Raw genomic sequence first — 24,036 nt, 5'->3', positions numbered from 1 at the left:
GTACTCCACTCCTGACTGTTTGGCAGTCTGGCATGGAGAATGCTGCTTTCACACCATGGGCTCTATCTGTGAGCCTGATTGCAACCCAGCTAGTGATATAGGGGTTGATGCCTAAAAGAGTGTGTTTGTCTATGATTCCTGAGTGGGGAATGGTATCAAAGGATTAGAAGCTCTACCTATCTTGTTATTTATTACATACTGTCACATAGCTTTTCACATAGCACAGAGCTTATAGAGTTGCAGAGTGTCTACAACTACCTCTACAGTGGATGACAACAGTAGGCCTTGTAAAGTGGACATTGGGACATGTAGTGGGAGGACCACAACAAAAAATTGCAAATAGTTCCCAATCACACACAGGACACTATTCTCTCTCTTTCTCTCTCTCTCTCTCTCTCTCTCTCACACACACACACACACACACACACACACACACACACACACACACACACACACACACACACACACACACACACACACACAGGCACACACATTCACCAGGACTGGGATTAAAATCCCTATCTATCTAGTTATTGTTACTACAGTGTTAGTGTATTTGCCTCTCAACCTCTTAGAGCAAAAAATCTGGACAAAGCCTAAAATGATGGAGGGACAAATAGGGGCAGATTTTAAATATTACTCTTACAAACTTAGAAAGTTGATGGAGTAATATGTTTTGCATTAGCATGAATTGTCTGAAGGATGTGGAATCTTAAACTCAAATGTTTGTCATTATTTAATGACTTCAGTCCTCAGATATTTGCCAGAAAATACAGATTTTAGGAGGAACAAGCCAAAAATATGAGGCAAAAATCTGGACATTCTGTGAAAATCTGTACAGTTGAGAGGTGCATGTGCCATGGAGGTTATGGGGTGAAGGGTGCCCAAGGTACTTCTAAGATGTGGGACATCACCAGCCCTTGTAAAGTATGGTAATGGGAGATCTACTTGGTGAGAAAGGCCACAAAATACTTTAACCAACAGATATACACACTTACAAACACAAATACACTCACACACACATTTGCCAGAACTGAAAGTAGAACCCCTACCAAACTAGCAATTTGTACTAGAGTGTCACACAGCTATCGCATGCACCATAGAGCTTATAAGGCCGAGGGCTGCCCAAAGGTACTTCTAAAGTGACTGACATCAGCTGGACTGCTAATGTGAGGCAATGGGTAGTGTACTGGGTGTGAATGGTCTCAAAATCTTCAGCCTACAAACTTACACACATTTTTATATTTGCCAGGACTGAAATTAGAACCTCTACCAAATTAGTTATTTATACTATAGTTTTACGCAGATATCACACATGCCACAGAGCTTATAGGGCTGAGGGCTGCCCAAAGGTACTTCTAAGGTGACCAACATCAGCAGGACTGCTAAAGTAGGGCAATGGGAAGTGTACGGGTGTGAATGGTCTCAAAATCTTCAACCTACAAACAAACACACATTTTTATATTTGCCAGGATTGAAATGACAACCCCTACCAAATTAGTTATGTGTACTATATTGTTAAAAAGATATCACATGTGCCACAGACGTTATAGGGTTGAGGGCTGCCCAAAGGTACTTCTAAGGTGACTGACATCAGCAGGACTGCTAAAGTAGGGCAATGGGAAGTGTACTGGGTGGGAAAGGACTAAAACACTTATTTCCACACACACACACACACACACACACACACACACACACACACACACACACACACACACACACACACACACACATTTGTCATGACTGAGATTGGAACCCCTTCCTATCTCATTATTGTTACTACTGTGTTATATATTTATTGCATGCACCACTGAGCGTATAGGGTGCAGAGTGTCCCACGGTTCTTCTAAGGTGAACATCACCAGCCCTTGTAAAGTATGGCAATGGGCAGTGCACTGTGAGTCATCAAAATACTGTATCCTGCATATATACACAAACGCTTACACACACACACACACACACACACACACACACACACACACACACACACACACACACACACACACACACATACACACGTATGCCAGTACTGAGATCCATAGGTTCATAGGTGTGTAAAAGGCAAATGGCCATAAGGCCTTTATAACCCTAGCCCACAATATTACCCTGGCATTGTGCCACCTGACATTATTCCCTAGTGTCTCTCTCAAGTATAGCCCCTGGAGTGATCCCCATGGTGATATTTCTATACCTCATCCACTCGTGCAGATTTCTCTTGCAGATGGGCCAGTGAGGTGCCCTGCTTGACATGTATGTGAAGTCTATTCCATAGCATGGGCAGTCTTTGGGTTATAAACCTGTCAATCCAGCATGTTCTGTTGATTGTGTAAATGGGGTTGAGGTCTCTGGGGCATGTGGTGCAGACAGACAGGGTTTCGTTAAGATGTATCATGCCTAACAGAGCTTGGTCAGACATGGCTTTGTAAGTCAAGCAGAGATCGCCTCTAAGTAGCCAATAAGAGACATAGAATACTTGGAGTTATTGGAGTCTGTCTATATAGGACAAGTGTTTAAGGCTTAGGATTCTCTTTGTGAGATACCTTTGCAGCCTCTCCAGTTGTTGCAGGTGTCTAGTGAGGTACATGCCAAATGGACCATTGTACCCGATGACTAGCCAAATGAGGGAAGAGTAGTGGGAGACAATGACCTCTTTCTTCCTGGATGCAACACCCTTAGTAATGAGATGTGCCACATAGAAGGACTTTCTGACCACTGTGGCATTGTGGTGGTCAACAGGGAGGTCGCTGTCAACCTGTGTTCCCAGATCTCTTATAACGACATCTGTGTTCAGTGGACTACCATTGATGTGGTGATTCATGGGAACCAAGTTGTTCCCTTAAAGGGGATGGTGACACATTTTCTGGCATTGATCTTAAGTCCAGAGGTCTGACAACAGTTGTAGGTCTCAGTGAGGCCTTTCTGCAGGATGTTGACATCACTTGGGGAGGAAAAAATAGCACCCACCTTGCAGTCATCTGCAAACATTGTCAGCCAGAGTCCCTTTGTGTTGTGCTGGACTTCAGATTCATGGATACTGAATATGGGAGGACCCAGGACCAGACCCTGTGGTACTCCACTCCTGACTGTTTGGCAGTCTAGCATGGAGACTGCTGCTTTCACACCATGGGCTCTATCTGTGAGCCTGATTGCAACCCAGCTAGTGATATAGGAGTTGATGCCTAAAAGAGTGTGTTTGTCTATGATTCCTGAGTGGGGAATTGTATCAAAGGATTAGAAGCTCTACCTATCTTGTTATTTATTACATACTGTCACATAGTTATTTCACATAGCACAGAGCTTATAGAGTTGCAGAGTGTCTACAACTACCTCTACAGTGGATGACAACAGTAGGCCTTGTAAAGTGGACATTGGGACATGTAGTGGGAGGACCACAACAAAAAATTGCAAATTGTTCCCAATCACACACAGGACACTATTCTCTCTCTCTCTCTCTCTCTCTCACACACACACACACACACACACACACACACACACACACACACACACACACACACACACACACACGCACACATGCACGCACATTCACCAGGACTGGGATTAGAATCCCTATCTATCTAGTTATTGTTACTACAGTGTTAGTGTATTTATTGCATGCCTCTCAACTTCTTAGAGCAAAAAATCTGGACAAAGCCTAAAATGATGGAGGGACAAATAGGGGCAGATTTTAAATATTACTCTTACAAACTTAGAAAGTTGATGGAGTAATATGTTTTGCATTAGCATGAATTGTCTGAAGGATGTGGAATCTTAAACTCAAATGTTTGTCATTATTTAATGATTTCAATCCTCAGATATTTGCCAGAAAATACAGATTTTAGGAGGAACAAGCCAAAAATATGAGGCAAAAATCTGGACATTCTGTGAAAATCTGTACAGTTGAGAGGTGCATGTGCCATGGAGGTTATGGGGTGAAGGGTGCCCAAGGTACTTCTAAGATGTGGGACATCACCAGCCCTTGTAAAGTATGGTAATGGGAGATCTACTTGGTGAGAAAGGCCACAAAATACTTTAACCAACAGATATACACACTTACAAACACAAATACACTCACACACACATTTGCCAGAACTGAAAGTAGAACCCCTACCAAACTAGCAATTTGTACTAGAGTGTCACACAGCTATCGTGCATGCACCATAGAGCTTATAAGGCCGAGGGCTGCCCAAAGGTACTTCTAAAGTGACTGACATCAGCTGGACTGCTAATGTGAGGCAATGGGTAGTGTACTGGGTGTGAATGGTCTCAAAATCTTCAGCCTACAAACTTACACACATTTTTATATTTGCCAGGACTGAAATTAGAACCTCTACCAAATTAGTTATTTATACTATAGTGTTACGCAGATATCACACATGCCACAGAGCTTATAGGGCTGAGGGCTGCCCAAAGGTACTTCTAAGGTGACCAACATCAGCAGGACTGCTAAAGCAGGGCAATGGGAAGTGTACGGGTGTGAATGGTCTCAAAATCTTCAACCTACAAACAAACACACATTTTTATATTTGCCAGGATTGAAATGACAACCCCTACCAAATTAGTTATGTGTACTATATTGTTAAACAGATATCACATGTGCCACAGATGTTATAGGGTTGAGGGCTGCCCAAAGGTACTTCTAAGGTGACTGACATCAGCAGGACTGCTAAAGTAGGGCAATGGGAAGTGTACTGGGTGGGAAAGGACTAAAACACTTATTTCCACACACACACACACACACACACACACACACACACACACACACACACACACACACACACACACACACACATTTGTCATGACTGAGATTAGAACCCCTTCCTATCTCATTATTGTTACTACTGTGTTATATATTTATTGCATGCACCACTGAGCGTATAGGGTGCAGAGTGTCCCACGGTTCTTCTAAGGTGAACATCACCAGCCCTTGTAAAGTATGGCAATGGGCAGTGCACTGTGAGTCATCAAAATACTGTATCCTGCATATATACACAAACGCTTACACACACACACACACACACACACACACACACACACACACACACACACACATACACACGTATGCCAGTACTGAGATCCATAGGTTCATAGGTGTGTAATAGGCAAATGGCCATAAGGCCTTTATAACCCTAGCCCACAATATTACCCTGGCATTGTGCCACCTGACATTATTCCCTAGTGTCTCTCTCAAGTATAGCCCCTGGAGTGATCCCCATGGTGAGATTTCTATACCTCATCCACTCGTGCAGATTTCTCTTGCAGATGGGCCAGTGAGGTGCCCTGCTTGACATGTATGTGAAGTCTATTCCATAGCATGGCCAGTCTTTGGGTTATAAACCTGTCAATCCAGCATGTTCTGTTGATTGTGTAAATGGGGTTGAGGTCTCTGGGGCATGTGGTGCAGACAGACAGGGTTTCTTTAAGATGTATCATGCCTAACAGAGCTTGGTCAGACATGGCTTTGTAAGTCAAGCAGAGATCGCCTCTAAGTAGCCAATAAGTGACAGAGAATAATTGGAGTTATTGGAGTCTGTCTATATAGGACAAGTGTTTAAGGCTTAGGATTCTCTTTGTGAGATACCTTTGCAGCCTCTCCAGTTGTTGCAGGTGTCTAGTGAGGTACATGCCAAATGGACCATTGTACCCGATGACTAGCCAAATGAGGGAAGAGTAGTGGGAGACAATGACCTCTTTCTTCCTGGATGCAACACCCTTAGTAATGAGATGTGCCACATAGAAGGACTTTCTGACCACTGTGGCATTGTGGTGGTCAACAGGGAGGTCGCTGTCAACCTGTGTTCCCAGATCTCTTATAACGACATCTGTGTTCAGTGGACTACCATTGATGTGGTGATTCATGGGAACCAAGTTGTTCCCTTAAAGGGGATGGTGACACATTTTCTGGCATTGATCTTAAGTCCAGAGTTCTGACAACAGTTGTAGGTCTCAGTGAGGCCTTTCTGCAGGATGTTGACATCACTTGGGGAGGAAAAAATAGCACCCACCTTGCAGTCATCTGCAAACATTGTCAGCCAGAGTCCCTTTGTGTTGTGCTGGACTTCAGATGCATGGATACTGAATATGGGAGGACCCAGGACCAGACCCTGTGGTACTCCACTCCTGACTGTTTGGCAGTCTAGCATGGAGACTGCTGTTTTCACACCATGGGCTCTATCTGTGAGCCTGATTGCAACCCAGCTAGTGAAATAGGAGTTGATGCCTAAAAGAGTGTGTTTGTCTATGATTCCTGAGTGGGGAATTGTATCAAAGGATTAGAAGCTCTACCTATCTTGTTATTTATTACATACTGTCACATAGTTATTTCACATAGCACAGAGTTTATAGAGTTGCAGAGTGTCTACAACTACCTCTACAGTGGATGACAACAGTAGGCCTTGTAAAGTGGACATTGGGACATGTAGTGGGAGGACCACAACAAAAAATTGCAAATAGTTCCCAATCACACACAGGACACTATTCTCTCTCTCTCTCTCTCTCTCTCTCTCTCTCTCTCTCTCTCTCACACACACACACACACACACACACACACACACACACACACACACACACACACACACACACACATGCACACATGCACGCACATTCACCAGGACTGTTATTAGAATCCCTATCTATCTAGTTATTGTTACTACAGTGTTAGTGTATTTATTGCATGCCTCTCAACCTCTTAGAGCAAAAAATCTGGACAAAGCCTAAAATGATGGAGGGACAAATAGGGGCAGATTTTAAATATTACTCTTACAAACTTAGAAAGTTGATGGAGTAATATGTTTTGCATTAGCATGAATTGTCTGAAGGATGTGGAATCTTAAACTCAAATGTTTGTCATTATTTAATGACTTCAATCCTCAGCTATTTGCCAGAAAATACAGATTTTAGGAGGAACAAGCCAAAAATATGAGGCAAAAATCTGGACATTCTGTGAAAATCTGTACAGTTGAGAGGTGCATGTGCCATGGAGGTTATGGGGTGAAGGGTGCCCAAGGTACTTCTAAGATGTGGGACATCACCAGCCCTTGTAAAGTATGGTAATGGGAGATCTACTTGGTGAGAAAGGCCACAAAATACTTTAACCAACAGATATACACACTTACAAACACAAATACACTCACACACACATTTAGCAGAAGTGAAAGTAGAACCCCTACCAAACTAGCAATTTGTACTAGAGTGTCACACAGCTATCACATGCACCATAGAGCTTATAAGGCCAAGGGCTGCCCAAAGGTACTTCTAAAGTGACTGACATCAGCTGGACTGCTAATGTGAGGCAATGGGTAGTGTACTGGGTGTGAATGGTCTCAAAATCTTCAGCCTACAAACTTACACACATTTTTATATTTGCCAGGACTGAAATTAGAACCTCTACCAAATTAGTTATTTATACTATAGTGTTACGCAGATATCACACATGCCACAGAGCTTATAGGGCTGAGGGCTGCCCAAAGGTATTTCTAAGGTGACCAACATCAGCAGGACTGCTAAAGTAGGGCAATGGGAAGTGTATGGGTGTGAATGGTCTCAAAATCTTCAACCTACAAACAAACACACATTTTTATATTTGCCAAGATTGAAATGACAACCCCTACCAAATTAGTTATGTGTACTATATTGTTAAACAGATATCACATGTGCCACAGATGTTATAGGGTTGAGGACTGCCCAAAGGTACTTCTAAGGTGACTGACATCAGCAGGACTGCTAAAGTAGGGCAATGGGAAGTGTACTGGGTGGGAAAGGACTAAAACACTTATTTCCACACACACACACACACACACACACACACACACACACACACACACACACACACACACACACACATACACACACAAACACACACACACACACACACACACACACACACACACACACACACACACATTTGTCATGACTGAGATTAGAACCCCTTCCTATCTCATTATTGTTACTACTGTGTTATATATTTATTGCATGCACCACTGAGCGTATAGGGTGCAGAGTGTCCCACGGTTCTTCTAAGGTGAACATCACCAGCCCTTGTAAAGTATGGCAATGGGCAGTGCACTGTGAGTCATCAAAATACTGTATCCTACATATATACACAAACGCTTACACGCACACACACACACACACACACACACATACACACGTATGCCAGTACTGAGATCCATAGGTTCATAGGTGTGTAATAGGCAAATGGCCATAAGGCCTTTATAACCCTAGCCCACAATATTACCCTGGCATTGTGCCACCTGACATTATTCCCTAGTGTCTCTCTCAAGTATAGCCCCTGGAGTGATCCCCATGGTGAGATTTCTATACCTCATCCACTCGTGCAGATTTCTCTTGCAGATGGGCCAGTGAGGTGCCCTGCTTGACATGTATGTGAAGTCTATTCCATAGCATGGCCAGTCTTTGGGTTATAAACCTGTCAATCCATTATGTTCTGTTGATTGTGTAAATGGGGTTGAGGTCTCTGGGGCATGTGGTGCAGACAGACAGGGTTTCTTTAAGATGTATCATGCCTAACAGAGCTTGGTCAGACATGGCTTTGTAAGTCAAGCAGAGATCGCCTCTAAGTAGCCAATAAGAGACAGAGAATACTTGGAGTTATTGGAGTCTGTCTATATAGGACAAGTGTTTAAGGCTTAGGATTCTCTTTGTGAGATACCTTTGCAGCCTCTCCAGTTGTTGCAGGTGTCTAGTGAGGTACATGCCAAATGGGCCATTGTACCTGATGACTAGCCAAATGAGGGAAGAGTAGTGGGAGACAATGACCTCTTTCTTCCTGGATGCAACACCCTTAGTAATGAGATGTGCCACATAGAAGGACTTTCTGACCACTGTGGCATTGTGGTGGTCAACAGGGAGGTCGCTGTCAACCTGTGTTCCCAGATCTCTTATAACGACATCTGTGTTCAGTGGACTACCATTGATGTGGTGATTCATGGGAACCAAGTTGTTCCCAAAGGGGATGGTGACACATTTTCTGGTATTGAGCTTAAGTCCAGAGTTCTGACAACAGTTGTAGGTCTCAGTGAGGCCTTTCTGCAGGATGTTGACATCACTTGGGGAGGGAAAAACAGCACCCACCTTGCAGTCATCTGCAAACATTATCAGCCAGAGTCCATTTGTGTTGTGCTGGACTTCAGATGCATGGATACTGAACATGGGGGACCCAGGACCAGACCTTGTGGTACTCCACGCCTGACTGGTTGGCAGTCTGGCATGGAGACTGCTGCTTTCACACTGTGGGCTCTATCTGTGAGCCTGATTGCAACCCACCTAGTGATATAGGGGTTGATGCCTAAATGAGTGTGTTTGTCTATGATTCCTGAGTGGGGAATGGTATCAAAGGATTAGAATCTCTGTCTATCTTGTTATTTATTACATACTGTCACATAGTTATTTCACATAGCACAGAGCTTATAGAGTAGCAGAGTGTCTACAACTACTTCTACAGTGGATGACAACAGTAGGCCTTGTAAAGTGGACATTGGGACATGTAGTGGGAGGACCACAACAAAAAATTGCAAATAGTTCCCAGTCACACACAGTACACTAGTCTCTCTCTCTCTCTCTCTCTCTCACACACACACACACACACACACACACACACACACACACACACACACACACACACACATACACATACACAAACACATGCACGCACATTCACCAGGACTGGGATTAGAATCCCTATCTATCTAGTTATTGTTACTACAGTGTTAGTGTATTTATTGCACGCATGCCTCTCAACCTCTTAGAGAAAAAAATCTGGACAAAGCCTAAAATGATGGAGGGACAAATAGGGGCAGATTTTAAATATTACTTTTACAAACTTAGAAAGTTGGTGGAGTAATATGTTTTGCATTAGCATGAATTTTCTGAAGATTGTGGAATCTTATTCTCAAATGTCTGTCATTATTTAATGACTTCAATCTTCAGCTATTTGCCAGAAAATACAGATTTTAGGAGGAACAAGCCAAAAATATGAGGCAAAAATCTGGACATTCTGTGAAAATCTGTACAGTTGAGAGGTGCATGTGCCATGGAGGTTATGGGGTAAAGGGTGCGCAAGGTAATTCTAAGATGTGAGACATCACCAGCCCTTGTAAAGTATGGTAATGGGAGATCTACTTGGTGAGAAAGGCCACAAAATACTTTAACCAACAGATATACACACTTACAAACACAAATACACTCACACACACATTTGCCAGAACTGAAAGTAGAACCCCTACCAAACTAGCAATTTGTACTAGAGTGTCACACAGCTATCGCATGCACCATAGAGCTTATAAAGCCGAGGGCTGCCCAAAGGTACTTCTAAAGTGACCAACATCAGCTGGACTGCTAATATGAGGCAATGGGTAGTGTACTGCGTGTGAATGGTCTCAAAATCTTCAGCCTACAAACCAACACACATTTTTATATTTGCCAGGACTGAAATTAGAACCTCTACCAAATTAGTTATTTATACTATAGTGTTACGCAGATATCACACATGCCACAGAGATTATAGGGCTGAGGGCTGCCCAAAGGTACTTCTAAGGTGACCAACATCAGCAGGACTGCTAAAGTAGGGCAATGGGAAGTGTAAGGGTGGAATGGGCTCAAAATCTTCAACCTACAAACAAACACACATTTTTATATTTGCCAGGATTGAAATTACAACCCCTACCAAATTAGTTATGTGTACTATATTGTTAAACAGATATCACATGTGCCACAGATGTTATAGAGTTGAGAGCTGCCCAAAGGTACTTCTAAGGTGACTGACATCAGCAGGACTGCTAAAGTAGGGCAATGGGAAGTGTACTGGATGGGAAAGGACTAAAACACTTATTTCCACACACACACACACACACACACACACACACACACACACACACACACACACACACACACACACACACACACACATTTGTCATGACTGAGATTAGAACCCCTACCTATCTCATTATTGTTACTACTGTGTTATACATTTATTGCATGCACCACTGAGCGTATAGGATGCAGAGTGTCCCACAGTTCTTCTAAGGTGAATATCACCAGCCCTTGTAAAGTATGACAGTGGGCAGTGCACTGTGAGAGTGAGTCATCAAAATACTGTATACTACATATATACATAAACACTTACACACACATACACACACACACACACATACACACACACACACACACACACACACACACACACACACACACACACACACACACACACACACACATGTATGCCAGTACTGAGATCCATAAGTTCATAGGTGTGTAATAGGCAAATGGCCATAAGGCCTTTATAACCCTAGCCCATAATATTACCCTGGCATCGTGCCACCTGACATTATTCTCTAGTGTGTCTATCAAGTATAGCCCATGGAGTGATCCCCATGGTGAGATTTCTATACCTCATCCACTTGTGCAGATTTCTCTTGTAGAGGGCCAGTGAGGTGCCCTGCTTGACATGTATGTGAAGTCTATTCCATAGCATGGCCAGTCTTTGGGTTATAAACCTGTCCCTCCAGCATGTTCTGTTGATTGTGTAAATGGGGTTGAGGTCTCTGGGGCATGTGGTGCAGACAGACTGGGTTTCTTTAAGATGTATCATGCCTAACAGAGCTTGGTCAGACATGGCTTTATAAGTCAAGCAGAGATCGCCTCTAAGTAGCCAATATGAGACAGAGAATACTTGGAGTTATTGGAGTCTGTCCATATAGGACAAGTGTTTAAGGCTTAGCATTCTCTTTGTGAGATACCTTTGCAGCCTCTCCAGTTGTTACAGGTGTCTAGTGAGGTACATGCCAAATGGGCCATTGTACCTGATGACTAGCCAAATGAGGGAAGAGTAGAGGGAGACAATGACCTCTTTCTTCCTGGATGCAACACCCTTAGTAATGAGATGTGCCACATAGAAGGGCTTTCTGACCACAGTGGCACTGTGGTGGTCAACAGAGAGGTCGCTGTCAACCTGTGTTCCCAGATCTCTTATAACAACATCTGTGTTCAGTGGACTACCATTGATGTGGTGATTCCTGGGAACCAAGTTGTTCCCAAAGGGGATGGTGACACTTGTTCTGGCATTGAGCTTAAGTCCAGGGTTCTGACAACAGTTGTAGGTCTCAGTGAGGCCTTTCTGCAGGATGTAAACATCACTTGGGGAGGGAAAAATAGCACACACCTTGCAGTCTTCTGCAATCATTGTCAGCCAGAGTCCCTTCATGTTGTGCTGCACTTCAGATGCATGGATACTAAACATGAGGGGACCCAGGACCAGACCCTGTGGTACTCCACTCCTGACTGGTTGGCAGTCTGGCATGGAGACTGCTGCTTTCAGACTGTGGGCTCTATCTGTGAACCTGATTGCAACCCAGCTAGTGATATAGGGGTTGATGCCTAAATGAGTGTGTTAGTCTATGATTCCTGAGTGGGGAATGGTATCAAAGGATTAGAAGCTCTGCCTATCTTGTTATTTATTCCGTACTGTTACATAGTTATTTCACATGGCACAGAGCTTATAGAGTTGCAGAGTGTCTACAACTACCTCTACAGTGGATGACAACAGTAGGCCTTGTAAAGTGGACATTGGGACATGTAGTGGGTGGACCACAACACAAAATTGCAAATGGTTCCCAATCACACACAGTACACTATTCTCTCTCTCTCACACATGCACACACACACACACACACACACACACACACACACACACACACACACACACACACACACACACACACACACACACACACACACACACACACACACACACACACACACACACACACACACACACACACACACACACACACACACACACACACACATAAACACACACATTCACCAGTACTGAGATTAGAATCCCTATCTATCTAGTTATTGCTACTACAGTGTTAGTGTATTTATCGCATGTGCCATGGAGGTTATATGGTGAAGGGTGTCCTAAGGTACTTCTAAGGTGTGGGACATCACCAGTCCTTGTAAAGTATGATAATGGGAGATCTACTTGGTGAGAAAGGCCATAAAATACTTTAACCAACAGATATACACACTTACAAACACAAATACACTCTCACACACACATTTGCCAGCACTGAAATTACAACCCCTACCAAACTAGCAATTTGTACTAGAGTGTCACACAGCTATTGCATGCACCACAGAGCTTATAAGGCTGAGGGCTGCCCAAAGATACTTCTAAGGTGACTGACATCAGCTGGACTGCTAGTGTGAGGCAATGGGTAGTGTACTGGGTGTGAATGGTCTCAAAATCTTCAGCCTACAAACCAACATACATTTTTATATTTGCCAGGACTGAAATTAGAACCTCTACCGAATTAGTTATTTATACTATAGTGTTACGCAGATATTACACGTGCCACAGAGCTTATAGGGCTGCCCAAAAGTACTTCTAAGGTGACCAACATCAGCAGGACTGCTTAATTAGGGCAATGGGAAGTGTACTGGGTGTGAATGGGCTCAAAATCTTCAACATACAAACGAACAAACACACATTTTTATATTTGCCAGGACTGAAATTAGAACCCCTACTAAATTAGTTATGTGTACTGTAGTGTTACACAAATATCACATGTGCCACAGAGATTATAGGGCTGAGGGCTGCCCAAAGGTACTTCTAAGGTGACTGACATCAGCAGGACTGCTAAAGTAGGGCAATGGGAAGTGTACTGAGTGGGAAAGGACTAAAACACTTATTTCTACACACACATGCACACACACACACACACACACACACACACACACACACACACACACACACACACACACACACACACACACGCTGGGACTGGGATTGAAACCCCTACCTATCTAGTTTTTTTATTAATGTGTTACACAGTTATCACATGTGCTATAGAGCTTACAGGATTGAAGTCACTCCAAAGGTCCTTCTAAGGTGAATGACATCAGCAGATCTTGTAAATTAGTGCAAATGGAAAGTGTACTTGGTGGGTAAGGCATCATAATACTTAGACATACACAGTCACACACACACAGTCACACACACACACACACACACACACACACACACACACACACACACACACACACACACACACACACAGAGACACACACACACACACACAAAGGTAGGTGATGTGATATTACAACCCCCACCTCAGTACCATCGGACAATGATTCTCATCTTTATGCTGGCACGTGTCAGTGGTTACAGCTGGTATGCAACTTTATTCAGCAGGACATCACTCTCTGCCATTCAGGGTATCCCTGTGTATGACTCCCTCTGTGTGTTTGTCTCCCTGTGTGCCTCAGTCTATCACTGTATGTCTCTCTCTTCCCCGTGTCTATGCGTGTGTATGCTTGACATATTGTAATATGTTGCCCATAAATATATATATATATATATATATATATATATATATATATATATATATATATGCATGTGTATCACACACAACAGATGCAGATATACCACATATGGGCCACCTACAGCTGGCTGTGGGTAATCCTGTCTGATGGGTGTGTGTGGGGACAGTTAGGTGTACATAGCTGTATGTATGCAAAGACATCTGTACAATACAGATATATATAGTCCGTTGTGGTTTCAGACATGAGTTTTATTTTTCTAAGTGTAGGAGCATGCATTCTGTCACTCATATGGTCTCAGGCTGCAAGGCAGTGGATCCCCCTGGGGTGATAGTGGTAAATGAGTCAGGCGTTACTGACAAACACTTTCTGTTCTTATTGATCCATCACTCTGGGTGACAGCAGGATGCTGCTTATGGCTAGGGACATACGTGCATGGGACACATATTCAGCATGCTGCATCATGTCTGTCTTTCTATAGTCCACGAGGTACTTCTGACATCATTCACACCGCCATGGTCCAGGCTAGTGTGATACCTACACCTGTTGTGGCGTGACTTGAGTGCATGTGTGATATGGCAGATAATGGCACCTGCCAAGCAAGTAATCATGACTTTCTCCTTATCCTGCCTGGTGTATGGCACATCTGTGTGTCTCACAGTAGAGTCTTCTTTCCTGTCACTGACTGTGACATCTGGCCAGGCCCACATATGACAGTCAGACAAATGTCCACACATGAGAACAGAGTGTTGATACTGTTCTGCCATACATAGTCAGTTGGGGGGCCAGTTTGTTACTTGCTTGCTTTCTGTTATGGGTGTGACATTTGCTTCTTCACTGTCTGCCACTGATTTTTTGACATGACATTTTCCTGTTTTGCAAATACTTTGCAGGCAAATGCAATGTTAGGGCAAACAGAACAGATATACAAGGCATAATTGTGCTCCTTCTGTGACAACCTGCCATTCCAGTGGTATGGCTGTTGGCCAGTGACATGTTGGTCCTGACACAGTACACACTGACCTTCAGGTACTTGCTGTGCTACTAGGCACCATACCTGTCTATGTATGAAAGTCAGATATCTGGACAAAGCCATGAGTAATTAGGTCACAAAGGCCTAAATATAGGGAGCATTTTAACTATTGGCCTTCAAAGCTAGAAGGGTGATACAATAACATATTTTGCATTAGCATGCATTTTCTATAGCATATGAGGTCTGAGACACTGCAATCCATCATTATTTTCTGACTTTAAACTTTTGTGGGGTTGCCAGTGATTTGCCACACAACCACTATCTCATGATAAAGACACCACAAATATGATGCAAACCTCTGTAGATTCTGCAAAAGGTTTGTAAGTTGGGAGGTATGGTAGGCACTGTGTAGGTTACTCTGACCAGTGTACTATTCATATGTGTGGCCCCCTGTCCATGACTTGTCCACCTTACCAGCAGTAATGGATATTGACATCTGGACAGTGTGTACAACTCCCACTGTAGGTGTAGCTGACATGCAAAATAGCTGGTACTGCAATTCTTGGAACATGGCCCTGTCTACCACAGTACTGTACCTAGGCCACTAAGACACAACAGCCAGGAGTAAGTGCTGGCCGCATCCTGATAGTATTTCCCACACACATACATAGATCATTGACCCCTATGTATTGTGGACATGCAACAAGTTATCACGTTGATTGGGGCAGCCCTGGCAATGAGTGCTCTGCTGCTGTTACCCTACTAACCTACATGTTACTGCATTTCTATGGGAATATGGTTGTGGGAGGCACACCTGTCAATGGTACACATTTGCACATACTGTGCTGATATTGGCTTTACATTTTGGTTCCATTTAGCACAATATTGGGCCCTGTCTTGGAGAATAGAGGCATATCCTTAGAGGCCACAGGCTAGACTGTAATGGCATACAATTGAGTTTCAGACTTCTGACCTTTCAGAGCCTTACTGCAACTGGAAGGCCTGCTGTGTTATCACTGTGTAAGTCTATAGGGGGTAATTCTATCATTGTCTCCATTTGTGAGCCCTTGCCAGACATCCTTTATGGTTTTCTATGACTGACTTTCTGGGTGAGTCTGAGGGGTGAGTATGAGATCTCCACATTGACATCGATGCATGTGACCTATGACCCCCCCCCCGCATATACTGCAGTGGGATTTGTCACCTAGGATAATACTGCATAGTGTGGAGAAGCCAGTATTGGGCAGACATTTCCTGGTGTCTCACATAGCTGTCAGTTGTCTGCTGCTTCCCCAGTAGGCCACCCCATTCCCCTGCATGCATGCAGCGATACCATAAATATGCTACTTGGACATCCTACTCCATTCATTTATTGCTTAGAAGACTGACATTCCTTGTGCCTGCAGCAGTTGTGGGGACGGTGGGTGAGAGCTGACTCTGTCAAATGCAATGCAGTACACTGCCTGTACAGAGTAAGCTACAGGTAGTGTGATGTGTGTGGCATCCATTTTATTGTGTGTGTGATACAGATTAGATTGCTTAGTGGTAGGTCCCATGACTATGGTGTGCATGGTCCAGGGTTCAACACCTGTGATATATTAGACATGTTTTGGGCTGAGAGGGTGGCCTAATGGTTAAGATGTTTGCCCTACAAACACAAGGTGCAGGGTTTGAGTCTCACAAGGGATAATTGGCTAGGCTTAAAATAGCTTGCAATGGTAGTTAGCTTAGTACTAATCTATCTATAATCTATGTGAGTCAGAGAGAGGTGTCAGTCCCTAATTCCCTACAGTGTCAGTGTGTGTGCTATGCATTGTCTCTTTGCCAAGGCCTGGGCATACTGAGCACACCTCCATCTGCCTACAGGAGCAGGCTCAAGGGCTTTCTCCTCTGAGTCCCTCTGTGCCTATGGGGACCTTGGCAATGGTGGGCGGCAGTGTGGCCCTTCCCTGTGCTGTTCCTGCTGCAGCTGTTTTTGCAGGAATATATTGTGTAGCATGGCACATACTATGAACATGTGTGCACATGTGGCTGGAGAGTACTGCAAGGCTTCATCAGATATGTCAAGGCAGTGGAACCATGACTTGAGCATCCCAAACACATGCTCTATAATGATCCTGGTTTGTGCATTGCTTCATTATGGCATTCTTGAGTGGGTGTGTGTGTGCATTTCTGATGGGTGTCATCATCCACAGCTCCAGTGCATAGCTTGCATCCCCCACCAGATGGCCATACGGGAAGTCCCCACTGGCAAGTGCCTGGTATAGCTGTGATGAATGCCAGATGTGGGAGTTGTGATAGTTTCCAGGGCTGCCAGCACACACATTCATGATAATGCCCTGGGCATTGCACACAACCTGACAGTTGATGGAGGGGAAGCCCTTGCAGTTTATGCAGACCCTACCCTGTTCACCAGGTGGTGCTTTGATGTGGATGTGAGTGCAGTCTATCGCTCCCAGTACCTCTGGGTATTCTGCTACATGGTGGAAGAGATGTATATTGCTGGTCCTCTTCTCATGGGTGTTGTAGACGTAAATGTGCTCACCCAGCATCTGGTAGCATGGCATCCAGGAACTGGTGGAGTATCCTGGATGCAGATGCCTGTGAGATAACATCCCCAGTAGGTCTTTGGAAAGTACCTGTTGCTAGTGTTCTTAAGGCTACACATACCTTGGTTTCCATTGGGATAGGTTTCCCTCTGTTGGCTCTGGGTCTGAGTTGAGGCCGGCACAGCTCAGTGATTTGCTGAAGCATGTCTCTGTCCACCCTGTAGCGCTCTGCTATCACCAAATCATGTAGCCCGGTAGGTTACCCTGGGTTTGAACACTTTTCTCCTCCTTGTCAGTCTGGGGCAGTTGTCAGCATTATCCTCCTCACAACCCTCAGCTTCTAGCACATACTGATAGATCAAAGCAACAGCAGACCTTAACATTTTTTTGGGGTAATATTCCCCCGTATGTGTACACCAATGGTGCAGAGTTTGTGGGAAAACCAGACTACAAGGTATTTGCACAGTTTATACAGTTGTGCTGCAGATGCTGCCTGTATGATTGGCTGGCTATGATACATTCCACCTGCTTGCTATTTTATTTGTATTTGATTGCTTTTATTCTGCTATTTCCCTTTTTCTTCTTTTTTTCCCCTTCCCATTTCTGCTCCTTTTAAGTCCCAAGTTGTGCCATGCAAACCTGGTGCCAAAATGTAAACAGTCCTGCTATTTCTGGGGGGGGGGGGGTTGTTTGTTTGTTTTAGACACGGTGCACACCATACAAACCTGTTTAGCTAAGGTAAACGATGAGAAATGGCCCTCCCCTGGACATGAGCATGCTCTTCATTTCATGGAATAAGTCAATACAGCCTGAGACACACCCCCTTGCTTAGCTGCGCTTACCTAAGCTCAGATGTGAGCCATGGAGCTCCAATGTGCTTACACCAAGCATGATACACCCCCTTTTCATGTCAGTTGTTTTTCCTGCTTACACCACTGCCTTATAGCTCCTACACAGTTAGGTGCAGTTTGGCACTTGTCTCCTTTTTGTGATACAGTAAATTTCCCTCATTAGCATACACTACTGCCTTAGTCCCTAGTTACAGCACTACACCAGAGTCTTTCCCCTTTGCAACCACTGTTCCCTGATATTGTTTTGATTCTGCATGCCATAGACTATAATGGCAAAATGCAGATTTCTCTTAAAATTGCACGCCGTTGCCTTATGCTTAAACAGCCGAGATCGGCCGAAAAAAACTTTGATTTTTATAGGTTTGCAACACTTTTCCATGCCAATGGCCACATATTTGGCCATTGGCATGCCTAAGGATTATAATACATGCTTTACTTTGAGCTGTCATGCCTCCATTTTGATTTTTGCAGAAATGTATTTGGCTAATCGACAAATACATTTTTTGCAAGTTGCACTATTCTGCCACAGATGCCTGCCCTCTTACTGGCTCGCTAATTGCTAATGAGGTCATTATCATAATCCAGTCATGTCTGTGGCAGAATAGTGTTAGCAGGCTTGCGTACATCCCCAGACTTGTTTTCTGGATCACTCAGTGGCCATATTCCGTGCAGGAGCAGCTGCACTATTTTTTGCAGCTGCACTATTTTTTCACACAGTGCAAGCTTTATTGAATTCCACAGATATTGTTAAGCCATATTTTTGCATCTATGCCTGCAACAACACCCACATTCACTACAGCCCCCTGTGTCTGCTGGATTTCTCCACACTTACATCACTAAACAAGTTGTGTAATGTATAATGTTGTGTGCTCACTCTTTGACAGGGCAAATTGATTTTGGCCACAGGCTTGTCTATTCAAATACATACAGACACATATGCCCAAAACTGGTACTGTTGTCACATAGCTAGGCAACAAAACAGTTATCTAAATGCTAGGTTACTAACTGCAGATGACAGTAAGAAGCAATGTGACTCTGCAGCCTCCTAAGGTGTTCAACAAAGAACTTGGTTAGGTCCTCTAAGATTAGTTCACCTGCAGTCATTTATAAAGCAGACTTGAGCCATGGCACGTGTTAAATACTGTGATCTGTTGTTTGTAAAACTAGATAGGTAAGAACATGCCAGCTTAGTGTGTGTGTGTGTGTGTGTGTGTGTGTGTATATGTGTGAGTGTGTGTGTGTGTGTGTGTGTGTGTGTGTGTGTGTGTGTGTGTGTGTGTGTGTGTGTGTGTGTGTGTGTGTGTGTGTGTGTGTATATCTTCTCCAAAGAGCAAGTGTGAATCCCACACTGACTTACAAACTGGCATGGGTTTGTACTTTTTTGGCCCTTGCAGGTGATGCAGGCCTCCAAACTCTTATCCTCCACAAGGCGTGCTAATGTCATTTTAAGATTACCTAAAGCCATGTTAATGTCAGACTTTAGCTGTGTGTGGCACATGTTAATTTCTGTATTCTGTAAACTTAGATTGGGGTTCTAATTTTACTGCAGCCAACTGTGAGTGTTACTCCATGAAGAAGAGTATACATGTGCATCCCACACTGACTTACACAATGGCATGTGTTTGCACTGTTTTGGGTCTTTCAGGTGATGTGGGCTTCCAAACTCTTGTGCTCCACAAGGCCTGCTGATGTCATCTACCATACGATTACCTAAAGCCATATTAATGTCAGACTTGAGCCGTGGCCCATGTGATATGTTTTGCATTCTGTAGTTTGTAGACTTATTTAGGTAGGGGTTTTATTCTCACGTGTGTGGATGTTAGTCAAAGCATTTTGCATCAGCCTATGAGACACTGTCCACATCTCTTCAACAGACACTGCTAATGTCATTAGTAACAGATTATCACTTGTGTATACATCAAAACAGGTCATGGTTAGGCAGTGGCATGAGAGATGCTTAAATGTAAGATGTTATTAACTTTATGGTGTAATTCTAAAGTAAAACAGTACCTGACAGTGTGGGATAACATGGTCAATTGAGTATGCTGCTTTGCCAGGCATATGGCACTTGCCTGAACAATAATCTTATTATTAGGCAGGGTTGCAAGAGCATACTTACAAATGTGACAATGTACAACCCCAGCAAAGTAAGGGTCATATTGCTACAACCTTGGTGGCAATGTACAACTCCAGCAAAGTAAGGGTCATGCTGCTACAACCTTGGGGTTCACAGCATCAAACACACTCTCTGTAGGTACTCATTGAAGTGAAAATGTGGATATCTGTGCATGCACAGAAAACTTGTTCAACTTTGTAGTAAGTACTTTGCTCATGCAAGGCTACAATGCCTGTCAAACAACCAGACAGCAAATGGATGTTGTGTGAACTAATGTGGGACTACAGTTTTCTGTTCCAGGAACCTAAGTGTACAGTATGACATACATAAGACATGTTCGAGGGCCAGTGACATCTCCCAAAGGTGGACACTCCTCTGCAGTAGACCTCACATCCATGTCAGGAAGATCACCTCCATTACCCTGTTGAAGGGCAGGCTGCATGAATTGCTGTGAAACTGTTATCTAACATGGATCACTGCTACTGTGGACCTTGCTAGACCAACCGTGGAAATCTATGTCACCTGACATTTAATATTATATTGTGATGCAGCAGCTGTGCTCCTAATCACCATCAGGTCAGTACCCTAGTCACATCACAGGAACCTTGGACACCTATGTCACCTGACATTGAACATTATATTGTGATGCAGCAGCTGTGCTCCTAATCACCATCAGGTCAGTGCCCTAGTAACATCCTATGAACCTCAGAACCCAAGGCATAATACATGCAAAACTGAACCGACTGGTCAGGTTGCTATTCAAGGCATCTACCTGAAAAAAGTTGCAACAAGTCTACAAACCATTGTATCATCTGGGAATAGAGAGTGGATCAACAAACAGACTGTGGCCTGCTTCTTATTACTAATGATTTGCTTCTGGTGAGAGAAAAAGAAAAGGAGCATTGTATCCCAGCAGAGTGAGGCTGTGGTAAGACCAGCAATAAGAGTAGCCAGGCAGTAGCCAGTCAAGCGACTCCCTCTTTTCAGCATTCTTGACAAGGTAAGTCTTTGTTTTAAGTAAGTACTGCTTGATTTGTTTCCAAAAGCAAAATAACTGCCTAAATACTTTATCCTTAACATTTCAGGGTGTGGGCATTAGTTTCCCTTTAAGTGTTTGGCAGTGTTCTGTACAGACTTAGACACCTTGAGTGACATTTTTTCCTGGGAAAGCAGGATGGAATTTATTCCGATACCGAGTTACACACAGGACAACAAGCCTGCAGTGACAAGCACTGTCCCCATAGTTGCAAAACAGATACGCGTGACACTGATTGATATTCTCAGTAACACTGTTTAATCAATGAAAAAAGGGTCTGCTGCCATGTATATGAACGTTCCCACTGTGACTGTTATCACCTTGGTGGATATGGGCATCCTGAGGCAATGTAGAAATCGCCTCATGTTTACTGACAACCAGTTAATTCTCAAACAAACTGATATGGTATGTGAGAGATGTATTTACACAATGTCACTGGAGGCAAAGCTCTCACATGAAAATACTCCTAATGTCAATAAGGTAGTCAGTAGTAGACACGCTGCACCCATCACACACAGTTCAAAACAGACATATACTGAGGCACTGAAATGTAACCTTCATAAATCACAAAGACCTCATGAACAAAGTACAGATAACAAATACCCTCAGCAGCCACAAATGCACTCTGTAACAACCACTCATATCAACACATAGAGCTACATCTCATGGAGGCTCAACCTATAAGCCCATAAGGCAAGCCCAACATTCTAGTCATTAGAGACTCCATTGTGAGACACACTGATGTCCCTCTCACCATGAAGAGTAAGGAGAAAGGCACGGTCAGTTGCTTATTAGGGGCTAGGATCCACCATATTATACACACACTCATGTCATTGGTCTAGAAGTAACACAAACTCAACATGTCAGAGATTCAACTATATTAACAGCCTTGAATACATGCTCTCTCACATGTCAGTCAGCACATATGAAAATGAGCATGTTGTCAGCATGTACACCTCACCTACCACTCCAGCCAAGCTCACATCACACATACCTGCATATGCGGAGGTCCTCACCAGAAACATAAATAAACACCAGAGACCTCCAAAACACAAGCATGCCACACATAATACTTTCACTGCAGAACACAAAATAGTTCTCACATCAGTGACTCACCTGTCAAGCCCTTAAGACAAAACACAAAACAAAACATATTAGTCATAGGTGATTCCATTTTGAGACACACAGATGTTCCTCTCACCAGGCTAGATAAGGAGAAAGTCACTGTCAGCTATTTGTTAGCTGCCACAATCCACCATATCACACATGCACTCACTTATCCCAAAAACAGATAGCGTTGTGACTGTCATAGTCCATGTTGGTGTGAATTAATTGAGATTTACCTCTTTGGACTATATGAAGAGAGACATGACTGACCTCTCAGACTATGTGTCTCAGACAGGTATGTCCTTAGCCTTAAGCTGCATTTTACCTTCACCTAGGATGATGCCTCAATAAAAACAGAAAATGATTGACCTCAATAATTAGCTTAGTTTCTGGTGTTATTCTAAGGGGATACAGTATCTGTCAGCCTGGGATGACATGATCGACAGACCTCGATGCTTTGCCAGAGGTGGTCTTCATCTGTCAGCCCTGAGATTTCAGCTGCTGGCCAAGGCTCTTGCCATCTCCATAGTGCCTTTTTTAGGCATTGTCTCAAACACAAAATTCCTGACAGGAAAACTTCATGTAAAAACAACCTTAAGTTTATGCTGCTAAATGCTAGGAGTCAACCTGAAATTGCACTCACTGAAAGCAGTCCTCACCTTGGAAGACTTAGACATTTGTGCAGTCATGAAGACCTGGTTCAAGGTAGTGGAGAGCACCCCAACCATATCAGGCTACACCTCCTTCCACACGTTCAGACCACAAACTGAAGGCGTGGCAACTAAAGGAGGTGGTGTATTGATATTCATTAAAGATAAATACACCTCCAGATTGGTTAAACAGCATGATTCCCTGGAGGTACTTCAAGTGCAATTAACTGTTTGTAGGACGCCTATTCAAGTCATTGCCAGCTACAGGACCCCCTCCATGAATCAAGGCACCCACTCTGCCTATTTGGATTTACTTGAGTCTATCAAGATATATCCAAATGGGTTCATGTCAGTTGAACGAAAACCCATATTCTGATGACCGGATCGCCAAGACGGAATCGCCAACACTGCTCA

Source organism: Protopterus annectens, chromosome 12.part0 (assembly GCF_019279795.1).
Source record: "Protopterus annectens isolate FY-2018-M chromosome 12.part0, PAN1.0, whole genome shotgun sequence".
Taxonomy (NCBI): domain Eukaryota; kingdom Metazoa; phylum Chordata; order Ceratodontiformes; family Protopteridae; genus Protopterus; species Protopterus annectens.
The sequence above is the reverse complement of the archived record's forward strand: the minus strand, read 5'-3'. Positions refer to the sequence as shown.